Here is an 18,281-nt window from a genome sequence, read left to right on the forward strand (position 1 = left end):
TACTGCTGAGATCAGGATCATTACAGAGTTCAGCAATTATTTTCCCAACTAGGTCATTGATACATTGGAATCCCCAATGTTTTCTGGAACAGAATAGGCTATGCCTTTCGGATGAGAATAAAAAAAGACTTCAAGAACCAAAAAAGAAGTTAAGCTGCCTTCAGCTGATGTACTCAGACTAAAGGGAAACACTTTAAATCCCAAGGTGAAATGCACATGCTCAAAATTTTATCAGGACAGAGTACATGTTTTACTTTGATATTAAGAGTGATCAATGGATTGTCTTCCAGTAAATTAATGTTTTCTTCCGCTACAAAACGTTTTTTCAACAACTATAAAGAGGCTATGCAACGAAACTGAGCTGGGATGTCAAGTGCCTTTAATGGTACCTTTTTGACCCCACTTCAAATGCTGCTGTTACCTGACCAGTTCGATTGTTAGTTTGCCAGATTCTCAATCTCTGGGATGTGAGATCATGCACCAGGTTTAGTGAATGTTTAAGGGTGAAGGTCTTTAATTTCTGCACAAATTCCACAAACATAGCTCAGGTCCTGCTCAACATGTCAACATGTGGCGACAGCAAGTGCCTTTGGGGTCCTACAAAAATCGCCCGGCTAGCTCAGTCGGTAGAGCATGAGACTCTTAATCTCAGGGTCGTGAGTTCGAGCCCCATGTTGGGCGAGAGGCTGATTTGTTTGAGTGAAATGTTGAAATTTAGTTAATCTGTTTGCACAAAATACGTCTAAAAAAGAAGAGAAAGGAACATACATCGTCCCTGGGTGGGCTCGAACCACCATCCTTTCGGTTAACAGCCGAACGCGCTAACCGATTGCGCCACAGAGACCAGATGCTGCTGTGCTTACATAGTTCTTCCTATAAAGAAAAACCCAACAAGCACATTCCTCCTGTTTGCTGGCTTTTGATGAAATGAGCCAATGCATAAAGGATGCAACATCAATGTCACTCACAATTTTCTGCTAGCTTGTCTAAAATTCGCCCTTCCTTCAATTTCTCACTTGTCAAGACCTGCAGGTCTTCAAACAAAAGGTCAGTTTGTAGACCCTTTTCCTGTCAAAGTTTTGATCCTTTTGTCCACCAGTCATCGGAATGTGTATGATTTTCACCAGTTTACACAGTGTAGCTCCCTTGCTTTCAGTTGCAGGGTTATGTCCTCTTAGATAAGACGCTTTTGAAATTATTTGTGAAAATGCACCCAAAACCTATTCAAAACAGATTTGATGGAAGCACTGCAGGAGCTGCTCCAAGACGCATTTTGTCCAGAAAATGTGCTATCATGAATGCATCCATATCACCAACACACATTTACAAACCAAACCATAGGCAATAAAATACATGAGTAAACTGATTTGTGGACCTTTGTGGCACTTGGTACTGCTGAGATCAGGATCATAACAGAGTTCAGCAATTATTTTCCCAACTAGGTCATTGATACATTGGAATCCCCAATGTTTTCTGGAACAGAATAGGCTATGCCTTTCGGATGAGAATAAAAAAAGACTTCAAGAACCAAAAAAGAAGTTAAGCTGCCTTCAGCTGATGTACTCAGACTAAAGGGAAACACTTTAAATCCCAAGGTGAAATGCACATGCTCAAAATTTTATCAGGACAGAGTACATGTTTTACTTTGATATTAAGAGCGATCACTAGATTGTCTTCCAGTAAATTAATGTTTTCTTCCGCTACAAAACGTTTTTTCAACAACTATAAAGAGGCTATGCAACGAAACTGAGCTGAGATGTCAAGTGCCTTTAATGGTACATTTTTGACCCCACTTCAAATGCTGCTGTTACCTGACCAGTTCCATTGTTAGTTTGCCAGATTCTCAATCTCTGGGATGTGAGATCATGCACCAGGTTTAGTGAATGTTTAAGGGTGAAGGTCTTTAGTTTCTGCACAAATTCCACAAACATAGCTCAGGTCCTGCTCAACATGTCAACATGTGGCGACAGCAAGTGCCTTTGGGGTCCTACAAAAATCGCCCGGCTAGCTCAGTCGGTAGAGCATGAGACTCTTAATCTCAGGGTCGTGGGTTCGAGCCCCACGTTGGGCGAGAGGCTGATTTGTTTGAGTGAAATGTTGAAATTTAGTTAATCTGTTTGCACAAAATACGTCTAAAAAAGAAGAGAAAGGAACATACATCGTCCCTGGGTGGGCTCGAACCACCATCCTTTCGGTTAACAGCCGAACGCGCTAACCGATTGCGCCACAGAGACCAGATGCTGCTGTGCTTACATAGTTCTTCCTCAAAAGAAAAACCCAACAAGCACATTCCTCCTGTTTGCTGGCTTTTGATGAAATGAGCCAATGCATAAAGGATGCAACATCAATGTCACTCACACTTTTCTGCTAGCTTGTCTAAAATTCGCCCTTCCTTCAATTTCTCACTTGTCAAGACCTCCAGGTCTTCAAACAAAAGGTCAGTTTGTAGACCCTTTTCCTGTCAAAGTTTTGATCCTTTTGTCCACCAGTCATCGGAATGTGTATGATTTTCACCAGTTTACACAGTGTAGCTCCCTTGCCTTCAGTTGCAGGGTTATGTCGTCTTAGATAAGACGCTTTTGAAATTATTTGTGAAAATGCACCCAAAACCTATTCAAAACAGATTTGATGGAAGCACTGCAGGAGCTGCTCCAAGACGCATTTTGTCCAGGAAATGTGCTATCATGAATGCATCCATATCACCAACACACATTTACAAACCAAACCATAGGCAATAAAATACATGAGTAAACTGATTTGTGGACCTTTGTGGCACTTGGTACTGCTGAGATCAGGATCATTACAGAGTTCAGCAATTATTTTCCCAACTAGGTCATTGATACATTGGAATCCCCAATGTTTTCTGGAACAGAATAGGCTATGCCTTTCGGATGAGAATAAAAAAAGACTTCAAGAACCAAAAAAGAAGTTAAGCTGCCTTCAGCTGATGTACTCAGACTAAAGGGAAACACTTTAAATCCCAAGGTGAAATGCACATGCTCAAAATTTTATCAGGACAGAGTACATGTTTTACTTTGATATTAAGAGTGATCAATGGATTGTCTTCCAGTAAATTAATGTTTTCTTCCGCTACAAAACGTTTTTTCAACAACTATAAAGAGGCTATGCAACGAAACTGAGCTGGGATGTCAAGTGCCTTTAATGGTACCTTTTTGACCCCACTTCAAATGCTGCTGTTACCTGACCAGTTCGATTGTTAGTTTGCCAGATTCTCAATCTCTGGGATGTGAGATCATGCACCAGGTTTAGTGAATGTTTAAGGGTGAAGGTCTTTAATTTCTGCACAAATTCCACAAACATAGCTCAGGTCCTGCTCAACATGTCAACATGTGGCGACAGCAAGTGCCTTTGGGGTCCTACAAAAATCGCCCGGCTAGCTCAGTCGGTAGAGCATGAGACTCTTAATCTCAGGGTCGTGGGTTCGAGCCCCACGTTGGGCGAGAGGCTGATTTGTTTGAGTGAAATGTTGAAATTTAGTTAATCTGTTTGCACAAAATACGTCTAAAAAAGAAGAGAAAGGAACATACATCATCCCTGGGTGGGCTCGAACCACCATCCTTTCGGTTAACAGCCGAACGCGCTAACCGATTGCGCCACAGAGACCAGATGCTGCTGTGCTTACATAGTTCTTCCTCAAAAGAAAAACCCAACAAGCACATTCCTCCTGTTTGCTGGCTTTTGATGAAATGAGCCAATGCATAAAGGATGCAACATCAATGTCACTCACACTTTTCTGCTAGCTTGTCTAAAATTCGCCCTTCCTTCAATTTCTCACTTGTCAAGACCTCCAGGTCTTCAAACAAAAGGTCAGTTTGTAGACCCTTTTCCTGTCAAAGTTTTGATCCTTTTGTCCACCAGTCATCGGAATGTGTATGATTTTCACCAGTTTACACAGTGTAGCTCCCTTGCCTTCAGTTGCAGGGTTATGTCCTCTTAGATAAGACGCTTTTGAAATTATTTATGAAAATGCACCCAAAACCTATTCAAAACAGATTTGATGGAAGCACTGCAGGAGCTGCTCCAAGACGCATTTTGTCCAGGAAATGTGCTATCATGAATGCATCCATATCACCAACACACATTTACAAACCAAACCATAGGCAATAAAATACATGAGTAAACTGATTTGTGGACCTTTGTGGCACTTGGTACTGCTGAGATCAGGATCATTACAGAGTTCAGCAATTATTTTCCCAACTAGGTCATTGATACATTGGAATCCCCAATGTTTTCTGGAACAGAATAGGCTATGCCTTTCGGATGAGAATAAAAAAAGACTTCAAGAACCAAAAAAGAAGTTAAGCTGCCTTCAGCTGATGTACTCAGACTAAAGGGAAACACTTTAAATCCCAAGGTGAAATGCACATGCTCAAAATTTTATCAGGACAGAGTACATGTTTTACTTTGATATTAAGAGTGATCAATGGATTGTCTTCCAGTAAATTAATGTTTTCTTCCGCTACAAAACGTTTTTTCAACAACTATAAAGAGGCTATGCAACGAAACTGAGCTGGGATGTCAAGTGCCTTTAATGGTACCTTTTTGACCCCACTTCAAATGCTGCTGTTACCTGACCAGTTCGATTGTTAGTTTGCCAGATTCTCAATCTCTGGGATGTGAGATCATGCACCAGGTTTAGTGAATGTTTAAGGGTGAAGGTCTTTAATTTCTGCACAAATTCCACAAACATAGCTCAGGTCCTGCTCAACATGTCAACATGTGGCGACAGCAAGTGCCTTTGGGGTCCTACAAAAATCGCCCGGCTAGCTCAGTCGGTAGAGCATGAGACTCTTAATCTCAGGGTCGTGAGTTCGAGCCCCATGTTGGGCGAGAGGCTGATTTGTTTGAGTGAAATGTTGAAATTTAGTTAATCTGTTTGCACAAAATACGTCTAAAAAAGAAGAGAAAGGAACATACATCGTCCCTGGGTGGGCTCGAACCACCATCCTTTCGGTTAACAGCCGAACGCGCAAACCGATTGCGCCACAGAGACCAGATGCTGCTGTGCTTACATAGTTCTTCCTATAAAGAAAAACCCAACAAGCACATTCCTCCTGTTTGCTGGCTTTTGATGAAATGAGCCAATGCATAAAGGATGCAACATCAATGTCACTCACACTTTTCTGCTAGCTTGTCTAAAATTCGCCCTTCCTTCAGTTTCTCACTTGTCAAGACCTGCAGGTCTTCAAACAAAAGGTCAGTTTGTAGACCCTTTTCCTGTCAAAGTTTTGATCCTTTTGTCCACCAGTCATCGGAATGTGTATGATTTTCACCAGTTTACACAGTGTAGCTCCCTTGCCTTCAGTTGCAGGGTTATGTCCTCTTAGATAAGACGCTTTTGAAATTATTTGTGAAAATGCACCCAAAACCTATTCAAAACAGATTTGATGGAAGCACTGCAGGAGCTGCTCCAAGACGCATTTTGTCCAGAAAATGTGCTATCATGAATGCATCCATATCACCAACACACATTTACAAACCAAACCATAGGCAATAAAATACATGAGTAAACTGATTTGTGGACCTTTGTGGCACTTGGTACTGCTGAGATCAGGATCATTACAGAGTTCAGCAATTATTTTCCCAACTAGGTCATTGATACATTGGAATCCCCAATGTTTTCTGGAACAGAATAGGCTATGCCTTTCGGATGAGAATAAAAAAAGACTTCAAGAACCAAAAAAGAAGTTAAGCTGCCTTCAGCTGATGTACTCAGACTAAAGGGAAACACTTTAAATCCCAAGGTGAAATGCACATGCTCAAAATTTTATCAGGACAGAGTACATGTTTTACTTTGATATTAAGAGCGATCACTAGATTGTCTTCCAGTAAATTAATGTTTTCTTCCGCTACAAAACGTTTTTTCAACAACTATAAAGAGGCTATGCAACAAAACTGAGCTGAGATGTCAAGTGCCTTTAATGGTACATTTTTGACCCCACTTCAAATGCTGCTGTTACCTGACCAGTTCGATTGTTAGTTTGCCAGATTCTCAATCTCTGGGATGTGAGATCATGCACCAGGTTTAGTGAATGTTTAAGGGTGAAGGTCTTTAGTTTCTGCACAAATTCCACAAACATAGCTCAGGTCCTGCTCAACATGTCAACATGTGGCGACAGCAAGTGCCTTTGGGGTCCTACAAAAATCGCCCGGCTAGCTCAGTCGGTAGAGCATGAGACTCTTAATCTCAGGGTCGTGGGTTCGAGCCCCACGTTGGGCGAGAGGCTGATTTGTTTGAGTGAAATGTTGAAATTTAGTTAATCTGTTTGCACAAAATACGTCTAAAAAAGAAGAGAAAGGAACATACATCGTCCCTGAGTGGGCTCGAACCACCATCCTTTCGGTTAACAGCCGAACGCGCTAACCGATTGCGCCACAGAGACCAGATGCTGCTGTGCTTACATAGTTCTTCCTCAAAAGAAAAACCCAACAAGCACATTCCTCCTGTTTGCTGGCTTTTGATGAAATGAGCCAATGCATAAAGGATGCAACATCAATGTCACTCACAATTTTCTGCTAGCTTGTCTAAAATTCGCCCTTCCTTCAATTTCTCACTTGTCAAGACCTGCAGGTCTTCAAACAAAAGGTCAGTTTGTAGACCCTTTTCCTGTCAAAGTTTTGATCCTTTTGTCCACCAGTCATCGGAATGTGTATGATTTTCACCAGTTTACACAGTGTAGCTCCCTTGCTTTCAGTTGCAGGGTTATGTCCTCTTAGATAAGACGCTTTTGAAATTATTTGTGAAAATGCACCCAAAACCTATTCAAAACAGATTTGATGGAAGCACTGCAGGAGCTGCTCCAAGACGCATTTTGTCCAGAAAATGTGCTATCATGAATGCATCCATATCACCAACACACATTTACAAACCAAACCATAGGCAATAAAATACATGAGTAAACTGATTTGTGGACCTTTGTGGCACTTGGTACTGCTGAGATCAGGATCATAACAGAGTTCAGCAATTATTTTCCCAACTAGGTCATTGATACATTGGAATCCCCAATGTTTTCTGGAACAGAATAGGCTATGCCTTTCGGATGAGAATAAAAAAAGACTTCAAGAACCAAAAAAGAAGTTAAGCTGCCTTCAGCTGATGTACTCAGACTAAAGGGAAACACTTTAAATCCCAAGGTGAAATGCACATGCTCAAAATTTTATCAGGACAGAGTACGTTTTACTTTGATATTAAGAGCGATCACTAGATTGTCTTCCAGTAAATTAATGTTTTCTTCCGCTACAAAACGTTTTTTCAACAACTATAAAGAGGCTATGCAACGAAACTGAGCTGAGATGTCAAGTGCCTTTAATGGTACATTTTTGACCCCACTTCAAATGCTGCTGTTACCTGACCAGTTCCATTGTTAGTTTGCCAGATTCTCAATCTCTGGGATGTGAGATCATGCACCAGGTTTAGTGAATGTTTAAGGGTGAAGGTCTTTAGTTTCTGCACAAATTCCACAAACATAGCTCAGGTCCTGCTCAACATGTCAACATGTGGCGACAGCAAGTGCCTTTGGGGTCCTACAAAAAGCGCCCGGCTAGCTCAGTCGGTAGAGCATGAGACTCTTAATCTCAGGGTCGTGGGTTCGAGCCCCACGTTGGGCGAGAGGCTGATTTGTTTGAGTGAAATGTTGAAATTTAGTTAATCTGTTTGCACAAAATACGTCTAAAAAAGAAGAGAAAGGAACATACATCGTCCCTGGGTGGGCTCGAACCACCATCCTTTCGGTTAACAGCCGAACGCGCTAACCGATTGCGCCACAGAGACCAGATGCTGCTGTGCTTACATAGTTCTTCCTCAAAAGAAAAACCCAACAAGCACATTCCTCCTGTTTGCTGGCTTTTGATGAAATGAGCCAATGCATAAAGGATGCAACATCAATGTCACTCACACTTTTCTGCTAGCTTGTCTAAAATTCGCCCTTCCTTCAGTTTCTCACTTGTCAAGACCTGCAGGTCTTCAAACAAAAGGTCAGTTTGTAGACCCTTTTCCTGTCAAAGTTTTGATCCTTTTGTCCACCAGTCATCGGAATGTGTATGATTTTCACCAGTTTACACAGTGTAGCTCCCTTGCCTTCAGTTGCAGGGTTATGTCCTCTTAGATAAGACGCTTTTGAAATTATTTGTGAAAATGCACCCAAAACCTATTCAAAACAGATTTCATGGAAGCACTGCAGGAGCTGCTCCAAGACGCATTTTGTCCAGAAAATGTGCTATCATGAATGCATCCATATCACCAACACACATTTACAAACCAAACCATAGGCAATAAAATACATGAGTAAACTGATTTGTGGACCTTTGTGGCACTTGGTACTGCTGAGATCAGGATCATAACAGAGTTCAGCAATTATTTTCCCAACTAGGTCATTGATACATTGGAATCCCCAATGTTTTCTGGAACAGAATAGGCTATGCCTTTCGGATGAGAATAAAAAAAGACTTCAAGAACCAAAAAAGAAGTTAAGCTGCCTTCAGCTGATGTACTCAGACTAAAGGGAAACACTTTAAATCCCAAGGTGAAATGCACATGCTCAAAATTTTATCAGGACAGAGTACATGTTTTACTTTGATATTAAGAGCGATCACTAGATTGTCTTCCAGTAAATTAATGTTTTCTTCCGCTACAAAACGTTTTTTCAACAACTATAAAGAGGCTATGCAACGAAACTGAGCTGAGATGTCAAGTGCCTTTAATGGTACATTTTTGACCCCACTTCAAATGCTGCTGTTACCTGACCAGTTCCATTGTTAGTTTGCCAGATTCTCAATCTCTGGGATGTGAGATCATGCACCAGGTTTAGTGAATGTTTAAGGGTGAAGGTCTTTAGTTTCTGCACAAATTCCACAAACATAGCTCAGGTCCTGCTCAACATGTCAACATGTGGCGACAGCAAGTGCCTTTGGGGTCCTACAAAAAGCGCCCGGCTAGCTCAGTCGGTAGAGCATGAGACTCTTAATCTCAGGGTCGTGGGTTCGAGCCCCACGTTGGGCGAGAGGCTGATTTGTTTGAGTGAAATGTTGAAATTTAGTTAATCTGTTTGCACAAAATACGTCTAAAAAAGAAGAGAAAGGAACATACATCGTCCCTGGGTGGGCTCGAACCACCATCCTTTCGGTTAACAGCCGAACGCGCTAACCGATTGCGCCACAGAGACCAGATGCTGCTGTGCTTACATAGTTCTTCCTCAAAAGAAAAACCCAACAAGCACATTCCTCCTGTTTGCTGGCTTTTGATGAAATGAGCCAATGCATAAAGGATGCAACATCAATGTCACTCACACTTTTCTGCTAGCTTGTCTAAAATTCGCCCTTCCTTCAGTTTCTCACTTGTCAAGACCTGCAGGTCTTCAAACAAAAGGTCAGTTTGTAGACCCTTTTCCTGTCAAAGTTTTGATCCTTTTGTCCACCAGTCATCGGAATGTGTATGATTTTCACCAGTTTACACAGTGTAGCTCCCTTGCCTTCAGTTGCAGGGTTATGTCCTCTTAGATAAGACGCTTTTGAAATTATTTGTGAAAATGCACCCAAAACCTATTCAAAACAGATTTCATGGAAGCACTGCAGGAGCTGCTCCAAGACGCATTTTGTCCAGAAAATGTGCTATCATGAATGCATCCATATCACCAACACACATTTACAAACCAAACCATAGGCAATAAAATACATGAGTAAACTGATTTGTGGACCTTTGTGGCACTTGGTACTGCTGAGATCAGGATCATTACAGAGTTCAGCAATTATTTTCCCAACTAGGTCATTGATACATTGGAATCCCCAATGTTTTCTGGAACAGAATAGGCTATGCCTTTCGGATGAGAATAAAAAAAGACTTCAAGAACCAAAAAAGAAGTTAAGCTGCCTTCAGCTGATGTACTCAGACTAAAGGGAAACACTTTAAATCCCAAGGTGAAATGCACATGCTCAAAATTTTATCAGGACAGAGTACATGTTTTACTTTGATATTAAGAGTGATCACTAGATTGTCTTCCAGTAAATTAATGTTTTCTTCCGCTACAAAACGTTTTTTCAACAACTATAAAGAGGCTATGCAACGAAACTGAGCTGAGATGTCAAGTGCCTTTAATGGTACATTTTTGACCCCACTTCAAATGCTGCTGTTACCTGACCAGTTCGATTGTTAGTTTGCCAGATTCTCAATCTCTGGGATGTGAGATCATGCACCAGGTTTAGTGAATGTTTAAGGGTGAAGGTCTTTAGTTTCTGCACAAATTCCACAAACATAGCTCAGGTCCTGCTCAACATGTCAACATGTGGCGACAGCAAGTGCCTTTGGGGTCCTACAAAAATCGCCCGGCTAGCTCAGTCGGTAGAGCATGAGACTCTTAATCTCAGGGTCGTGGGTTCGAGCCCCACGTTGGGCGAGAGGCTGATTTGTTTGAGTGAAATGTTGAAATTTAGTTAATCTGTTTGCACAAAATACGTCTAAAAAAGAAGAGAAAGGAACATACATCGTCCCTGAGTGGGCTCGAACCACCATCCTTTCGGTTAACAGCCGAACGCGCTAACCGATTGCGCCACAGAGACCAGATGCTGCTGTGCTTACATAGTTCTTCCTCAAAAGAAAAACCCAACAAGCACATTCCTCCTGTTTGCTGGCTTTTGATGAAATGAGCCAATGCATAAAGGATGCAACATCAATGTCACTCACAATTTTCTGCTAGCTTGTCTAAAATTCGCCCTTCCTTCAATTTCTCACTTGTCAAGACCTGCAGGTCTTCAAACAAAAGGTCAGTTTGTAGACCCTTTTCCTGTCAAAGTTTTGATCCTTTTGTCCACCAGTCATCGGAATGTGTATGATTTTCACCAGTTTACACAGTGTAGCTCCCTTGCTTTCAGTTGCAGGGTTATGTCCTCTTAGATAAGACGCTTTTGAAATTATTTGTGAAAATGCACCCAAAACCTATTCAAAACAGATTTGATGGAAGCACTGCAGGAGCTGCTCCAAGACGCATTTTGTCCAGAAAATGTGCTATCATGAATGCATCCATATCACCAACACACATTTACAAACCAAACCATAGGCAATAAAATACATGAGTAAACTGATTTGTGGACCTTTGTGGCACTTGGTACTGCTGAGATCAGGATCATAACAGAGTTCAGCAATTATTTTCCCAACTAGGTCATTGATACATTGGAATCCCCAATGTTTTCTGGAACAGAATAGGCTATGCCTTTCGGATGAGAATAAAAAAAGACTTCAAGAACCAAAAAAGAAGTTAAGCTGCCTTCAGCTGATGTACTCAGACTAAAGGGAAACACTTTAAATCCCAAGGTGAAATGCACATGCTCAAAATTTTATCAGGACAGAGTACATGTTTTACTTTGATATTAAGAGCGATCACTAGATTGTCTTCCAGTAAATTAATGTTTTCTTCCGCTACAAAACGTTTTTTCAACAACTATAAAGAGGCTATGCAACGAAACTGAGCTGAGATGTCAAGTGCCTTTAATGGTACCTTTTTGACCCCACTTCAAATGCTGCTGTTACCTGACCAGTTCCATTGTTAGTTTGCCAGATTCTCAATCTCTGGGATGTGAGATCATGCACCAGGTTTAGTGAATGTTTAAGGGTGAAGGTCTTTAGTTTCTGCACAAATTCCACAAACATAGCTCAGGTCCTGCTCAACATGTCAACATGTGGCGACAGCAAGTGCCTTTGGGGTCCTACAAAAATCGCCCGGCTAGCTCAGTCGGTAGAGCATGAGACTCTTAATCTCAGGGTCGTGGGTTCGAGCCCCACGTTGGGCGAGAGGCTGATTTGTTTGAGTGAAATGTTGAAATTTAGTTAATCTGTTTGCACAAAATACGTCTAAAAAAGAAGAGAAAGGAACATACATCGTCCCTGGGTGGGCTCGAACCACCATCCTTTCGGTTAACAGCCGAACGCGCTAACCGATTGCGCCACAGAGACCAGATGCTGCTGTGCTTACATAGTTCTTCCTCAAAAGAAAAACCCAACAAGCACATTCCTCCTGTTTGCTGGCTTTTGATGAAATGAGCCAATGCATAAAGGATGCAACATCAATGTCACTCACACTTTTCTGCTAGCTTGTCTAAAATTCGCCCTTCCTTCAATTTCTCACTTGTCAAGACCTCCAGGTCTTCAAACAAAAGGTCAGTTTGTAGACCCTTTTCCTGTCAAAGTTTTGATCCTTTTGTCCACCAGTCATCGGAATGTGTATGATTTTCACCAGTTTACACAGTGTAGCTCCCTTGCCTTCAGTTGCAGGGTTATGTCGTCTTAGATAAGACGCTTTTGAAATTATTTGTGAAAATGCACCCAAAACCTATTCAAAACAGATTTGATGGAAGCACTGCAGGAGCTGCTCCAAGACGCATTTTGTCCAGGAAATGTGCTATCATGAATGCATCCATATCACCAACACACATTTACAAACCAAACCATAGGCAATAAAATACATGAGTAAACTGATTTGTGGACCTTTGTGGCACTTGGTACTGCTGAGATCAGGATCATTACAGAGTTCAGCAATTATTTTCCCAACTAGGTCATTGATACATTGGAATCCCCAATGTTTTCTGGAACAGAATAGGCTATGCCTTTCGGATGAGAATAAAAAAAGACTTCAAGAACCAAAAAAGAAGTTAAGCTGCCTTCAGCTGATGTACTCAGACTAAAGGGAAACACTTTAAATCCCAAGGTGAAATGCACATGCTCAAAATTTTATCAGGACAGAGTACATGTTTTACTTTGATATTAAGAGTGATCAATGGATTGTCTTCCAGTAAATTAATGTTTTCTTCCGCTACAAAACGTTTTTTCAACAACTATAAAGAGGCTATGCAACGAAACTGAGCTGGGATGTCAAGTGCCTTTAATGGTACCTTTTTGACCCCACTTCAAATGCTGCTGTTACCTGACCAGTTCGATTGTTAGTTTGCCAGATTCTCAATCTCTGGGATGTGAGATCATGCACCAGGTTTAGTGAATGTTTAAGGGTGAAGGTCTTTAATTTCTGCACAAATTCCACAAACATAGCTCAGGTCCTGCTCAACATGTCAACATGTGGCGACAGCAAGTGCCTTTGGGGTCCTACAAAAATCGCCCGGCTAGCTCAGTCGGTAGAGCATGAGACTCTTAATCTCAGGGTCGTGGGTTCGAGCCCCACGTTGGGCGAGAGGCTGATTTGTTTGAGTGAAATGTTGAAATTTAGTTAATCTGTTTGCACAAAATACGTCTAAAAAAGAAGAGAAAGGAACATACATCATCCCTGGGTGGGCTCGAACCACCATCCTTTCGGTTAACAGCCGAACGCGCTAACCGATTGCGCCACAGAGACCAGATGCTGCTGTGCTTACATAGTTCTTCCTCAAAAGAAAAACCCAACAAGCACATTCCTCCTGTTTGCTGGCTTTTGATGAAATGAGCCAATGCATAAAGGATGCAACATCAATGTCACTCACACTTTTCTGCTAGCTTGTCTAAAATTCGCCCTTCCTTCAATTTCTCACTTGTCAAGACCTCCAGGTCTTCAAACAAAAGGTCAGTTTGTAGACCCTTTTCCTGTCAAAGTTTTGATCCTTTTGTCCACCAGTCATCGGAATGTGTATGATTTTCACCAGTTTACACAGTGTAGCTCCCTTGCCTTCAGTTGCAGGGTTATGTCCTCTTAGATAAGACGCTTTTGAAATTATTTATGAAAATGCACCCAAAACCTATTCAAAACAGATTTGATGGAAGCACTGCAGGAGCTGCTCCAAGACGCATTTTGTCCAGGAAATGTGCTATCATGAATGCATCCATATCACCAACACACATTTACAAACCAAACCATAGGCAATAAAATACATGAGTAAACTGATTTGTGGACCTTTGTGGCACTTGGTACTGCTGAGATCAGGATCATTACAGAGTTCAGCAATTATTTTCCCAACTAGGTCATTGATACATTGGAATCACCAATGTTTTCTGGAACAGAATAGGCTATGCCTTTCGGATGAGAATAAAAAAAGACTTCAAGAACCAAAAAAGAAGTTAAGCTGCCTTCAGCTGATGTACTCAGACTAAAGGGAAACACTTTAAATCCCAAGGTGAAATGCACATGCTCAAAATTTTATCAGGACAGAGTACATGTTTTACTTTGATATTAAGAGTGATCAATGGATTGTCTTCCAGTAAATTAATGTTTTCTTCCGCTACAAAACGTTTTTTCAACAACTATAAAGAGGCTATGCAACGAAACTGAGCTGGGATGTCAAGTGCCTTTAATGGTACCTTTTTGACCCCACTTCAAATGCTGCTGTTACCTGACCAGTTCGATTGTTAGTTTGCCAGATTCTCAATCTCTGGGATGTGAGATCATGCACCAGGTTTAGTGAATGTTTAAGGGTGAAGGTCTTTAATTTCTGCACAAATTCCACAAACATAGCTCAGGTCCTGCTCAACATGTCAACATGTGGCGACAGCAAGTGCCTTTGGGGTCCTACAAAAATCGCCCGGCTAGCTCAGTCGGTAGAGCATGAGACTCTTAATCTCAGGGTCGTGAGTTCGAGCCCCATGTTGGGCGAGAGGCTGATTTGTTTGAGTGAAATGTTGAAATTTAGTTAATCTGTTTGCACAAAATACGTCTAAAAAAGAAGAGAAAGGAACATACATCGTCCCTGGGTGGGCTCGAACCACCATCCTTTCGGTTAACAGCCGAACGCGCAAACCGATTGCGCCACAGAGACCAGATGCTGCTGTGCTTACATAGTTCTTCCTATAAAGAAAAACCCAACAAGCACATTCCTCCTGTTTGCTGGCTTTTGATGAAATGAGCCAATGCATAAAGGATGCAACATCAATGTCACTCACACTTTTCTGCTAGCTTGTCTAAAATTCGCCCTTCCTTCAGTTTCTCACTTGTCAAGACCTGCAGGTCTTCAAACAAAAGGTCAGTTTGTAGACCCTTTTCCTGTCAAAGTTTTGATCCTTTTGTCCACCAGTCATCGGAATGTGTATGATTTTCACCAGTTTACACAGTGTAGCTCCCTTGCCTTCAGTTGCAGGGTTATGTCCTCTTAGATAAGACGCTTTTGAAATTATTTGTGAAAATGCACCCAAAACCTATTCAAAACAGATTTGATGGAAGCACTGCAGGAGCTGCTCCAAGACGCATTTTGTCCAGAAAATGTGCTATCATGAATGCATCCATATCACCAACACACATTTACAAACCAAACCATAGGCAATAAAATACATGAGTAAACTGATTTGTGGACCTTTGTGGCACTTGGTACTGCTGAGATCAGGATCATTACAGAGTTCAGCAATTATTTTCCCAACTAGGTCATTGATACATTGGAATCCCCAATGTTTTCTGGAACAGAATAGGCTATGCCTTTCGGATGAGAATAAAAAAAGACTTCAAGAACCAAAAAAGAAGTTAAGCTGCCTTCAGCTGATGTACTCAGACTAAAGGGAAACACTTTAAATCCCAAGGTGAAATGCACATGCTCAAAATTTTATCAGGACAGAGTACATGTTTTACTTTGATATTAAGAGCGATCACTAGATTGTCTTCCAGTAAATTAATGTTTTCTTCCGCTACAAAACGTTTTTTCAACAACTATAAAGAGGCTATGCAACGAAACTGAGCTGAGATGTCAAGTGCCTTTAATGGTACATTTTTGACCCCACTTCAAATGCTGCTGTTACCTGACCAGTTCGATTGTTAGTTTGCCAGATTCTCAATCTCTGGGATGTGAGATCATGCACCAGGTTTAGTGAATGTTTAAGGGTGAAGGTCTTTAGTTTCTGCACAAATTCCACAAACATAGCTCAGGTCCTGCTCAACATGTCAACATGTGGCGACAGCAAGTGCCTTTGGGGTCCTACAAAAATCGCCCGGCTAGCTCAGTCGGTAGAGCATGAGACTCTTAATCTCAGGGTCGTGGGTTCGAGCCCCACGTTGGGCGAGAGGCTGATTTGTTTGAGTGAAATGTTGAAATTTAGTTAATCTGTTTGCACAAAATACGTCTAAAAAAGAAGAGAAAGGAACATACATCGTCCCTGAGTGGGCTCGAACCACCATCCTTTCGGTTAACAGCCGAACGCGCTAACCGATTGCGCCACAGAGACCAGATGCTGCTGTGCTTACATAGTTCTTCCTCAAAAGAAAAACCCAACAAGCACATTCCTCCTGTTTGCTGGCTTTTGATGAAATGAGCCAATGCATAAAGGATGCAACATCAATGTCACTCACAATTTTCTGCTAGCTTGTCTAAAATTCGCCCTTCCTTCAATTTCTCACTTGTCAAGACCTGCAGGTCTTCAAACAAAAGGTCAGTTTGTAGACCCTTTTCCTGTCAAAGTTTTGATCCTTTTGTCCACCAGTCATCGGAATGTGTATGATTTTCACCAGTTTACACAGTGTAGCTCCCTTGCTTTCAGTTGCAGGGTTATGTCCTCTTAGATAAGACGCTTTTGAAATTATTTGTGAAAATGCACCCAAAACCTATTCAAAACAGATTTGATGGAAGCACTGCAGGAGCTGCTCCAAGACGCATTTTGTCCAGAAAATGTGCTATCATGAATGCATCCATATCACCAACACACATTTACAAACCAAACCATAGGCAATAAAATACATGAGTAAACTGATTTGTGGACCTTTGTGGCACTTGGTACTGCTGAGATCAGGATCATAACAGAGTTCAGCAATTATTTTCCCAACTAGGTCATTGATACATTGGAATCCCCAATGTTTTCTGGAACAGAATAGGCTATGCCTTTCGGATGAGAATAAAAAAAGACTTCAAGAACCAAAAAAGAAGTTAAGCTGCCTTCAGCTGATGTACTCAGACTAAAGGGAAACACTTTAAATCCCAAGGTGAAATGCACATGCTCAAAATTTTATCAGGACAGAGTACATGTTTTACTTTGATATTAAGAGCGATCACTAGATTGTCTTCCAGTAAATTAATGTTTTCTTCCGCTACAAAACGTTTTTTCAACAACTATAAAGAGGCTATGCAACGAAACTGAGCTGAGATGTCAAGTGCCTTTAATGGTACATTTTTGACCCCACTTCAAATGCTGCTGTTACCTGACCAGTTCCATTGTTAGTTTGCCAGATTCTCAATCTCTGGGATGTGAGATCATGCACCAGGTTTAGTGAATGTTTAAGGGTGAAGGTCTTTAGTTTCTGCACAAATTCCACAAACATAGCTCAGGTCCTGCTCAACATGTCAACATGTGGCGACAGCAAGTGCCTTTGGGGTCCTACAAAAAGCGCCCGGCTAGCTCAGTCGGTAGAGCATGAGACTCTTAATCTCAGGGTCGTGGGTTCGAGCCCCATGTTGGGCGAGAGGCTGATTTGTTTGAGTGAAATGTTGAAATTTAGTTAATCTGTTTGCACAAAATACGTCTAAAAAAGAAGAGAAAGGAACATACATCGTCCCTGGGTGGGCTCGAACCACCATCCTTTCGGTTAACAGCCGAACGCGCTAACCGATTGCGCCACAGAGACCAGATGCTGCTGTGCTTACATAGTTCTTCCTCAAAAGAAAAACCCAACCAGCACATTCCTCCTGTTTGCTGGCTTTTGATGAAATGAGCCAATGCATAAAGGATGCAACATCAATGTCACTCACACTTTTCTGCTAGCTTGTCTAAAATTCGCCCTTCCTTCAATTTCTCACTTGTCAAGACCTCCAGGTCTTCAAACAAAAGGTCAGTTTGTAGACCCTTTTCCTGTCAAAGTTTTGATCCTTTTGTCCACCAGTCATCGGAATGTGTATGATTTTCACCAGTTTACACAGTGTAGCTCCCTTGCCTTCAGTTGCAGGGTTATGTCCTCTTAGATAAGACGCTTTTGAAATTATTTATGAAAATGCACCCAAAACCTATTCAAAACAGATTTGATGGAAGCACTGCAGGAGCTGCTCCAAGACGCATTTTGTCCAGGAAATGTGCTATCATGAATGCATCCATATCACCAACACACATTTACAAACCAAACCATAGGCAATAAAATACATGAGTAAACTGATTTGTGGACCTTTGTGGCACTTGGTACTGCTGAGATCAGGATCATTACAGAGTTCAGCAATTATTTTCCCAACTAGGTCATTGATACATTGGAATCCCCAATGTTTTCTGGAACAGAATAGGCTATGCCTTTCGGATGAGAATAAAAAAAGACTTCAAGAACCAAAAAAGAAGTTAAGCTGCCTTCAGCTGATGTACTCAGACTAAAGGGAAACACTTTAAATCCCAAGGTGAAATG

General features: G+C 41.5%; 19 non-coding genes across 19 annotated transcripts; 10 read left to right on the forward strand and 9 right to left on the reverse strand.

The window, feature by feature from the left end:
* Positions 1-770: 770 nt before the first annotated feature.
* trnan-guu (transfer RNA asparagine (anticodon GUU)) lies at positions 771-844 on the reverse strand. Its single transcript has one exon. It is a non-coding gene; the product is annotated as a tRNA-Asn (tRNA).
* A 1,154-nt stretch (positions 845-1,998) lies between these two features.
* trnak-cuu (transfer RNA lysine (anticodon CUU)) lies at positions 1,999-2,071 on the forward strand. Its single transcript has one exon. It is a non-coding gene; the product is annotated as a tRNA-Lys (tRNA).
* An 89-nt stretch (positions 2,072-2,160) lies between these two features.
* Positions 2,161-2,234, reverse strand: trnan-guu (transfer RNA asparagine (anticodon GUU)). The gene has a single exon. It is a non-coding gene; the product is annotated as a tRNA-Asn (tRNA).
* A 1,154-nt stretch (positions 2,235-3,388) lies between these two features.
* trnak-cuu (transfer RNA lysine (anticodon CUU)) lies at positions 3,389-3,461 on the forward strand. Its single transcript has one exon. It is a non-coding gene; the product is annotated as a tRNA-Lys (tRNA).
* Positions 3,462-6,168: 2,707 nt separating this feature from the next.
* Positions 6,169-6,241, forward strand: trnak-cuu (transfer RNA lysine (anticodon CUU)). The gene has a single exon. It is a non-coding gene; the product is annotated as a tRNA-Lys (tRNA).
* Positions 6,242-6,330: 89 nt separating this feature from the next.
* On the reverse strand, positions 6,331-6,404 carry trnan-guu (transfer RNA asparagine (anticodon GUU)). The gene has a single exon. It is a non-coding gene; the product is annotated as a tRNA-Asn (tRNA).
* A 1,152-nt stretch (positions 6,405-7,556) lies between these two features.
* On the forward strand, positions 7,557-7,629 carry trnak-cuu (transfer RNA lysine (anticodon CUU)). Its single transcript has one exon. It is a non-coding gene; the product is annotated as a tRNA-Lys (tRNA).
* An 89-nt stretch (positions 7,630-7,718) lies between these two features.
* On the reverse strand, positions 7,719-7,792 carry trnan-guu (transfer RNA asparagine (anticodon GUU)). Its single transcript has one exon. It is a non-coding gene; the product is annotated as a tRNA-Asn (tRNA).
* A 1,154-nt stretch (positions 7,793-8,946) lies between these two features.
* Positions 8,947-9,019, forward strand: trnak-cuu (transfer RNA lysine (anticodon CUU)). Its single transcript has one exon. It is a non-coding gene; the product is annotated as a tRNA-Lys (tRNA).
* Positions 9,020-9,108: 89 nt separating this feature from the next.
* Positions 9,109-9,182, reverse strand: trnan-guu (transfer RNA asparagine (anticodon GUU)). The gene has a single exon. It is a non-coding gene; the product is annotated as a tRNA-Asn (tRNA).
* Positions 9,183-10,336: 1,154 nt separating this feature from the next.
* trnak-cuu (transfer RNA lysine (anticodon CUU)) lies at positions 10,337-10,409 on the forward strand. The gene has a single exon. It is a non-coding gene; the product is annotated as a tRNA-Lys (tRNA).
* An 89-nt stretch (positions 10,410-10,498) lies between these two features.
* Positions 10,499-10,572, reverse strand: trnan-guu (transfer RNA asparagine (anticodon GUU)). The gene has a single exon. It is a non-coding gene; the product is annotated as a tRNA-Asn (tRNA).
* Positions 10,573-11,726: 1,154 nt separating this feature from the next.
* trnak-cuu (transfer RNA lysine (anticodon CUU)) lies at positions 11,727-11,799 on the forward strand. The gene has a single exon. It is a non-coding gene; the product is annotated as a tRNA-Lys (tRNA).
* Positions 11,800-11,888: 89 nt separating this feature from the next.
* Positions 11,889-11,962, reverse strand: trnan-guu (transfer RNA asparagine (anticodon GUU)). Its single transcript has one exon. It is a non-coding gene; the product is annotated as a tRNA-Asn (tRNA).
* Positions 11,963-13,116: 1,154 nt separating this feature from the next.
* Positions 13,117-13,189, forward strand: trnak-cuu (transfer RNA lysine (anticodon CUU)). The gene has a single exon. It is a non-coding gene; the product is annotated as a tRNA-Lys (tRNA).
* Positions 13,190-15,896: 2,707 nt separating this feature from the next.
* Positions 15,897-15,969, forward strand: trnak-cuu (transfer RNA lysine (anticodon CUU)). The gene has a single exon. It is a non-coding gene; the product is annotated as a tRNA-Lys (tRNA).
* An 89-nt stretch (positions 15,970-16,058) lies between these two features.
* On the reverse strand, positions 16,059-16,132 carry trnan-guu (transfer RNA asparagine (anticodon GUU)). Its single transcript has one exon. It is a non-coding gene; the product is annotated as a tRNA-Asn (tRNA).
* A 1,154-nt stretch (positions 16,133-17,286) lies between these two features.
* Positions 17,287-17,359, forward strand: trnak-cuu (transfer RNA lysine (anticodon CUU)). The gene has a single exon. It is a non-coding gene; the product is annotated as a tRNA-Lys (tRNA).
* Positions 17,360-17,448: 89 nt separating this feature from the next.
* On the reverse strand, positions 17,449-17,522 carry trnan-guu (transfer RNA asparagine (anticodon GUU)). The gene has a single exon. It is a non-coding gene; the product is annotated as a tRNA-Asn (tRNA).
* Positions 17,523-18,281: the final 759 nt, after the last annotated feature.

Source organism: Brachyhypopomus gauderio, unplaced genomic scaffold (assembly GCF_052324685.1).
Source record: "Brachyhypopomus gauderio isolate BG-103 unplaced genomic scaffold, BGAUD_0.2 sc278, whole genome shotgun sequence".
Taxonomy (NCBI): domain Eukaryota; kingdom Metazoa; phylum Chordata; class Actinopteri; order Gymnotiformes; family Hypopomidae; genus Brachyhypopomus; species Brachyhypopomus gauderio.